This window comes from Staurois parvus, unplaced genomic scaffold (genome assembly GCF_062004578.1).
Source record: "Staurois parvus isolate SC_StPar_1 unplaced genomic scaffold, SC_StPar_1.0 ptg001631l, whole genome shotgun sequence".
Lineage (NCBI taxonomy): Eukaryota > Metazoa > Chordata > Amphibia > Anura > Ranidae > Staurois > Staurois parvus.
The window spans coordinates 343,643-357,803 of record NW_028319427.1 but is presented as its reverse complement, the minus strand read 5'-3'; the positions used below and the strand labels follow the sequence as shown (position 1 = coordinate 357,803).

General features: G+C 47.1%; 1 protein-coding gene across 9 annotated transcripts in view; it reads left to right on the top strand.

Annotated features, from left to right (window-relative positions):
- Positions 1 to 14,161, top strand: part of CAMTA1 (calmodulin binding transcription activator 1) — a 249,155-nt gene that overhangs the window by 98,959 nt on the left and 136,035 nt on the right. The gene's annotated exons all lie outside the window — the stretch shown is intronic.

Below are 14,161 nucleotides of genomic sequence, written 5' to 3'. Positions count from 1 at the left end.
CCTCTAGTCTTACAGTTCTGGCTCCTCCCCTCCAGTCTTACAGTTGTGCCGGCTCTTCTCCTCGGCTAAAACGGCTTCCTCTGATGTCACCGCACACTGGGAGCTTCTCACAATGTGCATTAGAAGCTGCAGCCAGTCAGAGAGAGCTCCGCCTCCTTTCCTGGGTGCCCCATCATTGGTGTCACATGGAGGAATACTGCTCCATCGTTGGTGTCAGTGGCAGCGATTATGCCCTAAGGACTGGATAAAGGGAAGCAAAGGGCCGCTTTCGGCCCCTGTGCAGCAATTTGCAGACCACTGATCTAGACCGTTCCTCCCCAGCTTGTCCCCGGCCCCGCCCCTTCCATTTATTGGATTTCAGCTCTTTCAATCATGGAGAGTCAGCCTGCCTAGGAACGCCCACTCCTCCAGACTGACACCCACCCAGGGGCGGACTGACCATTTAAGCACTTGGGCCCGGGGTCAGTAGGGGGCCCCTTCAAATGCCCCTGGTAACTTTCATAGGCTTTTTTGGGTGTGCTTTGACTGACCCCATGGTCCCCTATTGCCCGGGGGCCCCATAAGTTATCAGTCCGCCCCTGTACCCACCCATCGAGGCATTGTGACATTTGCATAACTCCTCCCAAAAGCCAGCCCACCGCCTGTATAGGGACTGAGGGTTCCTAAGAGGAGTACTAAGGTTGGGTGTTGTGATGTTTTCAGGAAGCCATGTACAGCCCCCTGCTGGCCCCTCCCACCAGCCACAATTTCTTGCATTGCATAGAGAAGCACAGAGACCCAGTGATGACATCACCAACAGGTCCAAAATTAGTTATGTATTGAAAGTAGAAAGGATTTTGTTTTTAATGTTATTAGCGTGTTCATTTTGGGGGGGGGGGGTCAGGGGAGAGAAAATATATGCAGAATAACTCTCCTATGAGATTGTAGCCATCCGGTTTATATATATTGTAATATATGACGTCCTTTGAATAGTTTTTTGTAGCCAGCAATGTTTTTAGGTCGACTTTTATCTTTTACTAAGCGTTGCCGCGCCCGCCTTGAATGTTTATTGAACAGATGGAGTTTATGGCCGGTGTCTGGTTACCCCAGCTGCCCCCCCCAATGTATATTCTGCAAAGCCAGAACGCTCCCATCCCCCCCCCTAAAACGGCGGCTGCGCCGGATCGCCTGACCTGCAACCCGAGCCGGGGCGAGTCTAGACAGAGGCTTTTCAGCTTGTAATCCGAAATCATATCGGGACCGATTAAAGCCCCATTTGTTCCTGGTGATTCTACAAATGTGCCGGCATGAAAAAGATACCGGAGCTTGTGGTACGAACGTACGCCGAGGGCGAGGAACAACTGCCGCCAAACGGATTGGCCTTCGGCCCAGTTAAAGAGAAACTCTCACCGAAATTTAACTAGGGACCTTTTCCAGAAAACACTGAGACATGTGAAAAGTATAGGGGGCGCCACCGCGCTAATGTGGGTCCAGGCGAGAGGAGGTAAAAAAAAACACCAACGCGTTTCAGGGGCTTAGAACTGCCCCTTCGTTAGGGACGTGAGCAAAAACAGCATAAACATGGGAAACCTACAATAAAAATAAAAAAAATAAAAAAAAAAGTAAGCCTAATGCAGGCCATAGACGGGTCGAAAATTGGCCGATTTTTCGCCCAAAAAAAAAAATCGGCCAATTTTTGCACCGTTAGTGGGTTAATTTTTGGGCTGTTTTTCGGCATTTTGGCACATATTTTATTATCTGTGAAGTTGGAAAAAAATTGGCCGATTTTGCCGATCGGCCGATTTTCCCAGCAATGATGGACAAATCGGCCGATCTTTTTATTGATAAAAAATCTGCGCATGAGCCGTGACCTGCAAGAGGAAGAAAAAGAAGAGGAAGGAGGAAGGAGAAGTAGAAGAGGAAGGAGAAGAAGAAGAGGAAGGAGAAGAGGAAGAAGAGGAAGGAGAAGAAGGAGAAGAAGAAGAAGAGGAAGGAGAAGAAGAAGAAGAAGAGGAAGAAAAGAAGAGGAAGAAGAAAAAGAAGAGGAAGAAAAGAAGAGCAAGGAGAAGAAGAAGAAGAGGAAGAAAAAGAAGAGGAAGGAGAAGAAGAAGAAAAAGAAGAAGAGGAAGGAGAAGAAGAAGAAGAAGAGGAAGAAAAGAAGAGGAAGAAGAAAAAGAAGAGGAAGAAAAGAAGAGGAAGAAAAGAAGAGGAAGAAGAAAAAGAAGAGGAAGAAAAGAAGAGGAAGGAGAAGAAGAAGAAGAAGAGGAAGGAGAAGAAGAAGAAGAAGAGGAAGAAAAGAAGAGGAAGAAGAAAAAGAAGAGGAAGAAGAAGAGGAAGAAAAAGAAGAGGAAGGAGAAGAAGAAGAAAAAGAAGCAGAAGAAGAAGAGGAAGAAAAGAAGAGGAAGAAAAGAAGAGGAAGAAAAGAAGAGGAAGAAAAGAAGAGGAAGAAAATCAAGAGGAAGAAGAAAAAGAAGAGGAAGAAGAAAAAGAATTCCAGTCTGTTATTATATTTTATATGTAAAGTCTTGCGGTTGCAACAATGTATCCATTTGTATCCGAATAAAAACATCTGTATCCAAAATGGATACAAATAGATACATTGTTGCAACCACAAAACTTTCATGTCAAATATAATAGCGGAGCTCTCTGCAGGGACAGAAGTAACTAAATGCCGGCCGTAGACGGGACAAAAATCGGCCAATTTTTTTTACCATTGTTGGTAACGTCGGCCTATTGAACGACCGATTTTTAGATTTTTTTTTTGTAAAAATGGCTGGTTTTCGACCCGTCTATGGCCTGCATAATACATGGGTTGAAATTCGACCGACTTTTCATCCGAAAATCGAACCTAAGAATAATCGGCTGATTTTCGCTCTGTTAGGCAGGCCATAGACAGCTCGTTTATCGGCCGATAAACTAAAAATCGGTCAACGCCGCTGCCGCCATTTTCCAGCATGACCGATAAAAGTAAATGAGATGATCCACGAAAAACAGCTGACGGGCAGGCCCCACTAACAGCGTGAATATTGGCAAATTTTTCGAAAAATCGGCCAGCAAACGACCCGTCTATGGCCTGCATTAGTGGGTCAATGGCACCAGCCAATTTTCATGGTTCCTCCCCTTTTCGGTGATTGGGCATGTTGGAAAATTTGTGGAAAAACGACCAATTTTCGACTTAATGATGGTCAAATCTTACAATCGTTTTACCAAGCGAACGACGGTTTTGATTTTCGGACGAACAATCAATCGGAATTCGAACAATCGTTCGGAATGCGAACCATGTATGTGGCCTGCATCAGTCTGAGCTGTGAGCTGGAAAGAAAATAAAATTCTTGGCCATGAAAATTCTTTTCTGTAGCAACAGGAGATGAAATTGAAGGCTCGGTTGGTTGAATTTCAGAATCAATAGTGGTCGAATTTGAGTGATTGGGCATGTCGAAAATTTTTGGTAAAACGAACAAATTTCGAATCAATGATGGGAGAATTGTGTGAGAAATGGAAATGAAAAAGAAATAAGGCCGGCCATACATGGGTCGAAATTCGACCGATTTTTCGTCCAAAAATCGGACCTAAAAATAATCGGCCATTTTTTGCTCTGTTAGTGGGGTCAACGGCACCGGCCTATTTTCGTGGTTCCTCCCCTTTTCGGTGATTGGGCATGTTGGAAAATTCATGAAAAACGACCGATTTTCATCTCAATGAAGGTCAAATCGTACGATCGTTTTTCTGAAAAGAATATGCGCCATGAGCCGTGACCTGGAAAGAAGTTTCGCCTGTTATATGGGGTGAACTTTATGACTCGGTCGGCTGATTTTCGAAATCATTGATGGCGCCATCGGATAACTGAGCGAACGACGTTTTCCATTTTCGGACAAAAAATCGTTCGGAATTCGACCCGTGTAGGCCATACATGGCTCGAATTTCGAACAAATTTTCTTTTAAAAATTGGAAATTTTGTGCATTTTCTAATGCCATAGCGCCACCATTGATTTCGATATTCAACCATCCAAGCCTCCAATTTCACTTCATGCTGCTATAGAAAAGAATTTTCGTGGCCAAGAATTTTCTTTTCTTTCCAGGTCACAGCTCAGGTTCATTTCTTCTCTGATTATAATTCGATCCGGAACAAAACGAACCGCGCATGTCTAGTTTTTACTGCCTATTATTCCACTACATACGAGCCCTGATGAAGGGAGTTATTTTCAACCCCGAAACGCCTTGGCTTTACCTCTTACCTCTTGTCTTCCATGAAAGTTCTCAGATGAACCTTCGAGTTATACGATCTTTTGTATCGGACTTTCCTCTATACCCATCCTAGCGTTGAGGTAGGTATTTGGGGAATTAAAAAAAAAATATGGGGGGCCTTCGGAGAGGGGGAGAAAAGGATTGGGGGGAGCAATTTGTTATCTGTATATTTGTACAGGCCAGCACCAATGATGGGGCACTATTCCTCCCACTGATACCAATGATGGGGCACTATTCCTCCCACTGACACCAATGATGGGGCACTATTCCTCCCACTGACACCAATGATGGGGCACTATTCCTCCCACTGACACCAATGATGGGGCACTATTCCTCCCACTGACACCAACGATGGGGCGCTATTCCTCCCACTGACACCAATAATGAGGCGCTATTCCTCCCACTGACACCAATGATGGGGTGCTATTCCTCCCACTGATACCCATGATGGGGCTCTATTCCTCCCACTGATACCAATGATGGGGGGGTATTCCTCCCACTGACACCAATGATGGGGCACTATTCCTCCCACTGACACCAATGATGGGGCGCTGTTCCTCCCACTGACACCAATGATGGGGCACTATTCCTCCCACTGACACCAATGATGGGGCGCTATTCCTCCCACTGACACCAATGATGGGGCTCTAGTCCTCTCACTGACACCAATGATGGGGCACTATTCTTCCCACTGACACCAATGATGGGGCTCTAGTCCTCCCACTGACACCAATGATTGGGCACTATTCCTCCCACTGACACCAATGATGGGGCTCTAGTCCTCCCACTGACACCAATGATGGGGCACTATTCCTCCCACTGACACCAATGATGGAGCTCTAGTCATCCCACTGACACCAATGATGGGGCACTAGTCCTCCCACTGACACCAATAATGGGGCACTATTCCTTCCACTGACACCAATGGTGGGGCTCTAGTCCTCCCACTGACACCAATGATGGGGCACTATTCCTTCCACTGACACCAATGGTGGGGCACTATTCCTCCCACTGACACCAATGATGGAATTTGTTATCTGTATATTTGATACAGGCCAGCACCGCAGAAATTACCAAAGACAGGATTATCATCACATCTAGGCAACTAGCCATTTCAGAAGGAAGGGATCAGCAGGGTGACCTCAGTATTTCTAGGAATCGGCGAAGCTAAGACGGGAAGGTTCTATCGTAATGAAGTCGGCGGTTGGGTTGCACATAAGCCCCGAGCTTCCCGGGGTTATCACACATCGCCGCTCTCTGCTGATTAGGAAATGAGCGCCAACATATTCCATGGGAACAAAAATGTTTCCTAATTAGGAAGACGTTGAATACGCCAGAGAAGGTGCCGCATGGCAAAGGGAGATGTCGGTGACACCGGCTGCGTCCTGTCATGTGCGCATCTTCACATATTGTCAGAGGGATTGCAGGAGCAAATGTTCAGCCAGCATGTTCTCCCTGAAATCCAATTCTGACATCTCGAAACTTTCGCGGCCATGACAGGCGAGGCTGAGCGGTCCGCGGGAAAATGAAGCAACCCTCCTAATTACAGGAGACGTGTTCCTGGAAGGAGTGTGGGCCACGCGTGCATGTGTAGGTGTGAAGGTTTTTTGTTCCATTGTTCAAGGATCCATTTCTTTAGGTTGTTTTGCAGTGGTCTTCAAACTGTGGCCGGATGTGGCCCTTTGCTTGCTTTTATCTGGCCCTTGGGGCACAATTCCTCCCATTAACACCAATGATGGGACACTATTCCTCCCACTGACACCAATGATGGGGCACTATTCCTCCCACTGACACCAATGATGGGGCACAATTCCTCCCACTGACACCAATGATGGGGCACTATTCCTCCCACTGACACCAATGATGGGGCACTATTTCTCCACTGATACCAACGATGGGGTACTATTCCTCCCATTAACACCAATGATGGGGCACTATTCCTCCCACTGACACCAATGATGGGGCACAATTCCTCCCACTGACACCAATGATGGGGCACTATTCCTCCCACTGACACCAATGATGGGGCACTATTCCTCCACTGATACCAACGATGGGGTACTATTCCTCCCACTGACAGCAATGATGGGGCACTATTCCTCCCACTGACACCAATGATGGGGCACTATTCCTCCCACTGATACCAATGATGGGGCACTATTCCTCCCGCTGACACCAATTATTACTTCGAGTTTATATAGCGCCAAAGGGTTTGCTCAGCGCTGTACAATAGAGGGGCACTGATGGGGCACTATTCCTCCCACTGACACCAATGATGGGACACTATTCCTCCCACTGACACCAATGATGGAGCACTATTCCTCCCACTGACACCAATGATGGGATACTATTCCTCCCACTGACACCAATGATGGGATACTATTCCTCCCACTGACACCAATGATGGGGCACTATTCCTCCCACTGACACCAATGATGGGACATTATTCCTCCCCCTGACACCAATGATGGGGCATTATTCCTCCCACTGACACCAATGATGGGGCACTATTCCCTCACGTTCTGTTTTGGCAATGGGACAGGAAGTGAAGGGAAATCTCCACAATGGGACACAGATAAAAACCTGACAGGGGTTTAACCCTCTTGCTGCTAGGTTTGTACGTTGTATGGCGGGGGGGGGGGGGTTTGGCACACAATCCAGTGGCTGCAGCTTTCAAAATAAAGGGACTGCCTAAGGCCAAATGTATCGAAAGCAGGGCTGCTTTTAGAAACCACGAGGCCCCATACAGCCAACCTGAAAGGGCCCTTCCAAAAAAACACAGTTTACAGTGCTTCAGTTGTGAATAAACACAGTGAGTGATCTGTACCAATCACTCATTGTGTTCATTCTGGAAAGTAGCTGGTAAATGTGACGTTTTTACCGAACCCTTCCCCCCACTCTCCATCCTGAAGGATCATATTGTGCACTTGCAGCTGCCGGTGGGAAGGAGAGGAGGGAAGCCGGTAGCACTGCAGGGGTAAGGGGGGGGGGGCACACAGGGGACCTGGGCAGAAGGGGAAAACATATGGTGCAGAGGCAGGGGCGTCCCTAGGGTTGGTGTCACCCGGTGCGATAAAACTTGTGACACCCCCTCCGATGTTCCCCGCAGAATGGATCGGATCTGCGGATTGAGCATAATGGATCGGAGTCTGCGGGGATCATCGGCTTTCTTTACAACTTACCTTTTAGTGGAGCGGGTCCGATGTCACCCCGCAGGCAGACTGACAACTCTTGGGGCCCCCGGGCAATAGGGGATCATGGGGCCCCTGTGTCCTTGCCCAAACTCAAAAAAGCCTATGAAAAAGGTACCAGGGGCATCTCATGGGGCCCCCTACTGACCCCGGGCCCTCGGGCATTGCCCGAGTTTCCAAATGGTCAGTCCGCCCCTAGGATGGATGGGATCTGCTGATTGAGCATAATGGATCGGACTCCTTTTCGTGGAGCGGGTCCAGTGTCACCCCGTATAGGTTGCATGCCGACGATCCATCCTACGGGAATCATTAACCTATACGGGGTGACACCGGACCCGCTCCACGAAAAGGTAAGTTGTAAAGAAAGCCGACGATCCCCGCAGGATGGATCGGATCTGCGGATTGAGCATAATGGATTGGAGTCCGATCCATTATGCTCCCCAATCCACAGATCCCATCCATCCTGCAAGGATCATCGGCTTGCTTTACAACTTACCTTTTCGTGGAGCGGGCATGGTGTCACCCCGTGCAGTCGGTGTCACCCGGTGCGGGCTGCACCACCCGCACCTGCCTCGGGATGCCACTGTGCAGAGGGGAGGTGATCGGTGTAGCAGGAGGGGAAGGAGAAGATGCCAGCTTTCAGTTTCTGCACAGAGAGCCATACAGGGGATCATTTCCAGTAATTGCCCCCTCCGCCATGCCGATCACCCTCCCTGCCCACATCTAAGTCACCCAGCTGCTTGGGCCCCCCTGCTAGCCTGAGCCCAGTACAGGAGGACAGGTGGTACCCCCTTATCCACAGCCCCGCTTGAAATCATGAAATAGCGCGGGCACTAATGCACGCACAGTGTGAACAAACCCAAACAGAAGTGGGAGGGTGGCTTTAACACCCCATACAGAAAAAAAGGGAGGAGGACAATAGCAAACATCTACAATTTCTCTAAAAAAAAAAGGTTTTAGATGGGTACAAAGGGGATTGTCAATACTGGACTTCAATGTTTTGCCGTTGTGGGCTCCAGAATGAGAGGAGGCAGTTGACAGGTAGATTCGTGGCCCTTCTAACAATCATTTCTGAATGTACGTTGACCTGTGGGGCGATGAGAACCGTTCACACATCAATTGGCAGCTGTCTGAGTGGCTTTAGCCCAATCATCTCACCATGGCACAATAAAGTCCCGGCACCGCTCATCGTATCGCTGCCAAAACACGCACCTGCCTTTGCAATGTGCCTTCAGTACCTAAATTAATCTGCACAGTTGGTCCCCTTTTATAAAATAGAGATCAACAGATAGGCAACTGTGTTTTTCTTCTCTCACTTCTGAATCCTTTTGAGGCTGTGGATGTGTGCCAGGAAGGTTTTATTTAGCCATTTTCTCCTAGTCTATAATCTGAAATAAAATTAGTCGCTGTCGTAGGGCCATGAAACACATAAACTCAAGACCTTTGCTTAAAGTCACCCTGTCAAGTTTAAATCAACCTAAGTTTCTGGTGATCAACAAGGTATTATACTCACCTCTACTGAGGCCTGTGCCTCCTGCCTCCCCTGTTTCAATTCTGCAGCTGCCATAAAACTCTCCGACATTTGACACTTCCGGGAGTGTCAGATCCTTGGTTCCCCACCCTTCATTGTTGTTCCATTCTATGACTTCTACATGCCTTCCAAGTCCTATAGATCCTTGAATTTTGAGTCATGCTCCCCTCGTTTCCATTTCTGCAACTGCCATAAAACTCTCACTTCCGGGAGTGGCAGATTCTTGGTCCCCACCACATGTGGTTCCGTCTCCAACCTCTACATGCCTTCCAAGTCCTATAGACCCTTGAATTTTGAGTCATGCTCCCCTCGTTTCCATTTCTGCAACTGCCATAAAACTCTCACTTCCGGGAGTGTCAGATTCTTGGTCCCCCATCACTTGTGGTTCCATTCTCCAACTTCTACATGCCTTCCAAGTCCTATAGATCCTTGAATTTTGAGTCATGCTGCCCTCTGTTCCATTTCTGCAACTGCCATAAAACTCTCACTTCCGGGAGTGGCAGATTCTTGGACAGCCACTACTTGTGGTTCCATCCTCCAACTTCTACATGCCTTCCAAGTCCTATAGATCCTTGAATTTTGAGTCATGCTTGACCTGTGGTTGAAACAGCATTTCAAAATAATTATTAGATCCAAATAACCAATCTGATGCAAACCTCGACTCGACTGTGAAGGTTGAGGTTGGCTTCACCCCTGCCCACTTCCCAGGACTGCCTGTTGGACAGCGAGGCTGTCTACTACAATAAAGGACCAATAAGATGGTTTGGGATGGCAGTATGGCGCAGAGTCAAGCATTTGAGGCTGTAGATGTGTTCCAGAAAGGTTTTTTTTTTTCTTTTAGTCATTTTCTCCTAGCCTATAATCTGAAATAAGATTAGTTGCTATGGTAGGGCCATGAAAACCATAAACTCAATTGTCTTGGCTTAAAGTGACCATGTCAAGCATAAATCACTCTAAGTTTCTGGTGATAAAAGAGGTATTATACTCACCTCTCCTGTGGCCAGTGCCTCCTGCCTCTCCTCTGTTCCAATTCTGCAACTGCCATAAAACTCTCACTTCCGGGAGTGGCTGATTCTTGGTCCCCCATCACTTGTGGTTCCATTCTTCAACTTCTACATGCTTTCCAAGTCCTATAGATCCTTGAATTTTGAGTCATGCTGCCCTCTGTTCCATTTCTGCAACTGCCATAAAACTCTCACTTCCGGGAGTGGCAGATTCTTGGACACCCACCACTTGCAGTTCCATTCTCCAACTTTCATGTGCCTTCCAAGTCCTATAGATCCTTGTATTTTGGGAAAGTCATGCTGACCTTATGATGAAAAAGTGCATAAGCCTTGGTTGCCCTTGGCTGAAACATAATTTCACAATAATAGTAGATCCAAATAACCAACTTGATGGAAATCTTGACTTGACTTTGAAAGTCGAGTTTGGTCCCACCTCTGCCCATTTCCCAGTACTCCCTGTTGGTCGGCGAGGCTGCCTATTACAATAAAGGACCAATCGGATGGTTTGGGATGGCAGTATGGGGCAGAGTCAAGCTTTCTAGACCATAGGAAAAGGTTTTTTTAGCCACTTTCTCCTAGGCTATAATCTGAAGTAAGATTAGTCATTATCATAGGGCCATAGAACCCATAAACTCAATGTCCCTTGCTTAAAGCAACCCTCTTAAGCCCATTTCCCAGAGTTCCCTATTGGTCTCTGAAGATGCCTAGTACAATAAAGGACCAATAGGATGGTTAGGGATAGCAGTATGGGGCAGGGCCAAGCTTTTTAGGTTGTAGGAAGGGTTTTGTTTAGCCGCTTTCGCCTAGTCAATATTCTGAAAGATTAGTCATTATCATAGGGTCATGAAAACCATAAACTCTGCTTAAAGCGACCCTCTCACGTTTAACCCCTTCCAGCCCAGCCCCAGCATTCACTCAACATCCTTACACTGGAGGGTGGGAAGGATCAGCCAATCACATGACCACTGTGATTGGCTGTCACAGTAGCCACATGATTGAGAGCTGGTCCCTCCGGCTAAAGATCATTGGCAAAAACTGAGAGCTGTCTTTGACATCTCGGTTACTGTGCTAGGAGCACGCTCCCAGCACAGAAAGCTCTACCGCCCTGGACACATGTGTAGTGTCCACTAAACAGCTCATCCACTCCCTCATCATATCACGACTCGATTACTGCAACTCCCTCCTCACTGGCCTGCCTCGCCGCTGGCTATCCCCGCTTCAGTCCATCCTGAATACGGCTGCCAGACTCATTCACCTTTCCAACCGCTCCATTTCCACCACCCTTCTCTGCAAATCCCTCCACTGGCTTCCGATTGCGCAATGGTTAAATTCAAAATCCTAACACTGACGTACAAAGCCGTCCACCATACTGCCCCGAACTACATCACCGACCTAATATCCAAGTACCACCCAACACGCACACTCCGCTCCTCACAAGACCTCCTTCTCTCTAGTTCCCTGGTCTCCTCCTCCCATGCCCGCCTCCAGGACTTCTCCAGGGTGTCACCCATCCTCTGGAACTCCCTGCCCCAACCCATCAGAGTATCACCTACTCTCCTCTCCTTTAGGCGCACCCTGAAAACCCACCTCTTCAGGGAAGCCTACCCCACCCCCTGCTAACTTACCGACCTCCTCCACTCTTCCTACCACTCCATCCCCCACAGCTTTCTCCTCCTGTACCACCATCCCCTCCCTCCTAGATTGTAAGCTCGAAAGAGCAGGGCCCTCGATCCCATCATGTTGTGCATTGTATTGGTATTGTTCTGTCACATGTTCTGTCCCCCTCTGTAATGTACAGCGCTGAGCGAACTATTGGCGCTTTATAAATACTGTATAATAATAATAATAGTGTGGGCATTAAAGCTTACCCTCTTTGCTGTTGCACATAAGCATTATGAGAGCCGCAAGAGGAACAATAAATATAAATTAAAGGTCCTGGCGATATTATACTCACCTCTCTGGCAGCCTGTGCCTCCTACCTCCTCTTTGTTCCACCACAAGCCTCTTTGGTATTTGACACTTCCCCAAGTGTCAGATTCTTGGTTCACCCCCACTCACTGTGGCCCCATTCTCCAATCTCTAACTTCGACTGCTAAGTCCTATAGATCATGAGAATTTGGGCAAATATTGTTGATCTTATGAAGAAAAAAAATGTATAAGCCTAAGTTACTGAAACAACTACTCAATATGATTAGTAGATCCAAATCGTCCACTTGATGAAAATCTTGACTGTGAAAGTTGAGGTTGGCTTTTAAAAAAAAAAAAAAAAGTTACATTGTATACAAATGATATTCCAAAACAAACACCAGAGGGCTCGTTAATGTTGCATTGTGGTTTTTTTGGTATATTTTTTGCTTCTCTTACAGTAAAAATGTATTTTTCCAGCTCCGGCTGTTGTGCAGATCAGGAGATCCCCAAGTGGGTTCTTCCTCAGCTTATCTATGAATGTGGCTCCGGCTGGCTTTATGGTAATGCTAATCCTTCTAAATTGGGCAGGTAGGAATTTGAGTCTGAGGAACGTCGCCTGCGCGAATCCGCAGTGTATAATTACAGAGGCTGTTATGCTGTACCTTTGCGGAAATGTAGACGGTCATAATTGAACACAGCAGAAAACAAACCATTTTTAGATTTCCTTAGAGGGAAATGTCATTCATCACAGATTTAGGGTATAATTCCACTCAGTCTAGGGTATAAATGTGGCTCAATAAAAACGCAATATTTAATTGTATATTTTTTACTTTTTGCCCACTCTGCCTGTTTTCTTCTACATTTGCTCATGGTCAGTGACGATGTAAATTTTGAATAAACAATGGACATCTCTACCCAACCCAAGACTGGTTTTTCAATTATGTGGACAGATCATGCGACTATGCTTCCCTTTATTGCAGGCCATAGACGGGTCGAAAATCGGCCGATTTTTCGTCTGAAGAAACAAAAATTGGCCAATTTTTGCACCGTTAGTGGGTTAATTTGTCAGCCATTTTTCGGGACTTTGGCACATTTTTTTTATCAGTGAAGTTGGGAAAAAATCGGCCGATTTTCCCAGCAATGATGGCTCGAAGGTGTGTAGACCAGGTTGACGTAGACTCAACAATCAAGTGTTGCTGGGACCATTAAACACATTGGATTTTATTTAGTAGGCAAATAGGCTGGTCAATTTGTAAGAGATTTTCCCTTAGCTCAATGAAAGATGTGAAGCTCTGTTGACTTCCATCACCCAATCGTGTGCAAGCCGCCCTTCCAGTCGTGTCCATGCTCTCCTCCCTTTTATATTAAAGTGCCCTCATCCCATCAGAAGCCACCCATTGCACATCAAAACCCTCCTTTCACAACAGAGTCATCAATCTTCTTATTTTACAATTTTCACCACGGTGGTAGTATGGCACAGAGCGTAATGGGGAGGGTGAGAAAGGTCTAGGCAGAGGTTAGAAGGCAAAGAAGGTTGTTTCCTAAATGTTGTGATGTTGGGATGCCCCTAGATGTGAGAAAGGTCTAGACAGAGGTTAGAAGGCAAAGAAGGTCCCTTCCTAAATGTTGGGATGCCCCTAGATGTGAGAAAGGTCTAGACAGAGGTTAGAAGACAAAGAAGGTCCCTTCCTAAATGTTGTGATGTTGGAATGCCCCTAGATGTGAGAAAGGTCTAGACAGAGGTTAGAAGGCAAAGAAGGTCCCTTCCTAAATGTTGTGATGTTGGGATACCCCTAGATGTGAGAAAGGTCTAGACAGAGGTTAGAATGCAAAGAAGGTCGTTTCCTAAATGTTGGGATGCCCCTAGATGCTGCCACCACCCTAGATCAGCATCATGCAATTCCATGGTGTGGTCAGGCAAGCTGCTAGCACCACAGTAATGAATGAGTCCATGTGTTCTGGACACTCAACATCGTTGGCTGTTATGGTGCAGGAGACTGGTCCACCTACACCATGGAAGTGCATGAGACAATTACGGAACAGGTGGCTGCAGCAGTGGTGTATTTAGGTTTTGTGCAGCCTTAGGCAACACAAAAATTGGCTCCCCACCCCACCACCATGGAGAGACCCTGACACCGACCAACACCCCCCTCCCCCATGAAGATGAAGGGAGCCTGACATTGACCGACAACACCCCAGCCCCCCCCCCACCTGAGTGAGCCTTCCACTACTACTGCCCCCCATATACTGGCAACCCCCCACCCCGGCGAGAGATAGACACTCAGCTTCACAGCTCCGGACAT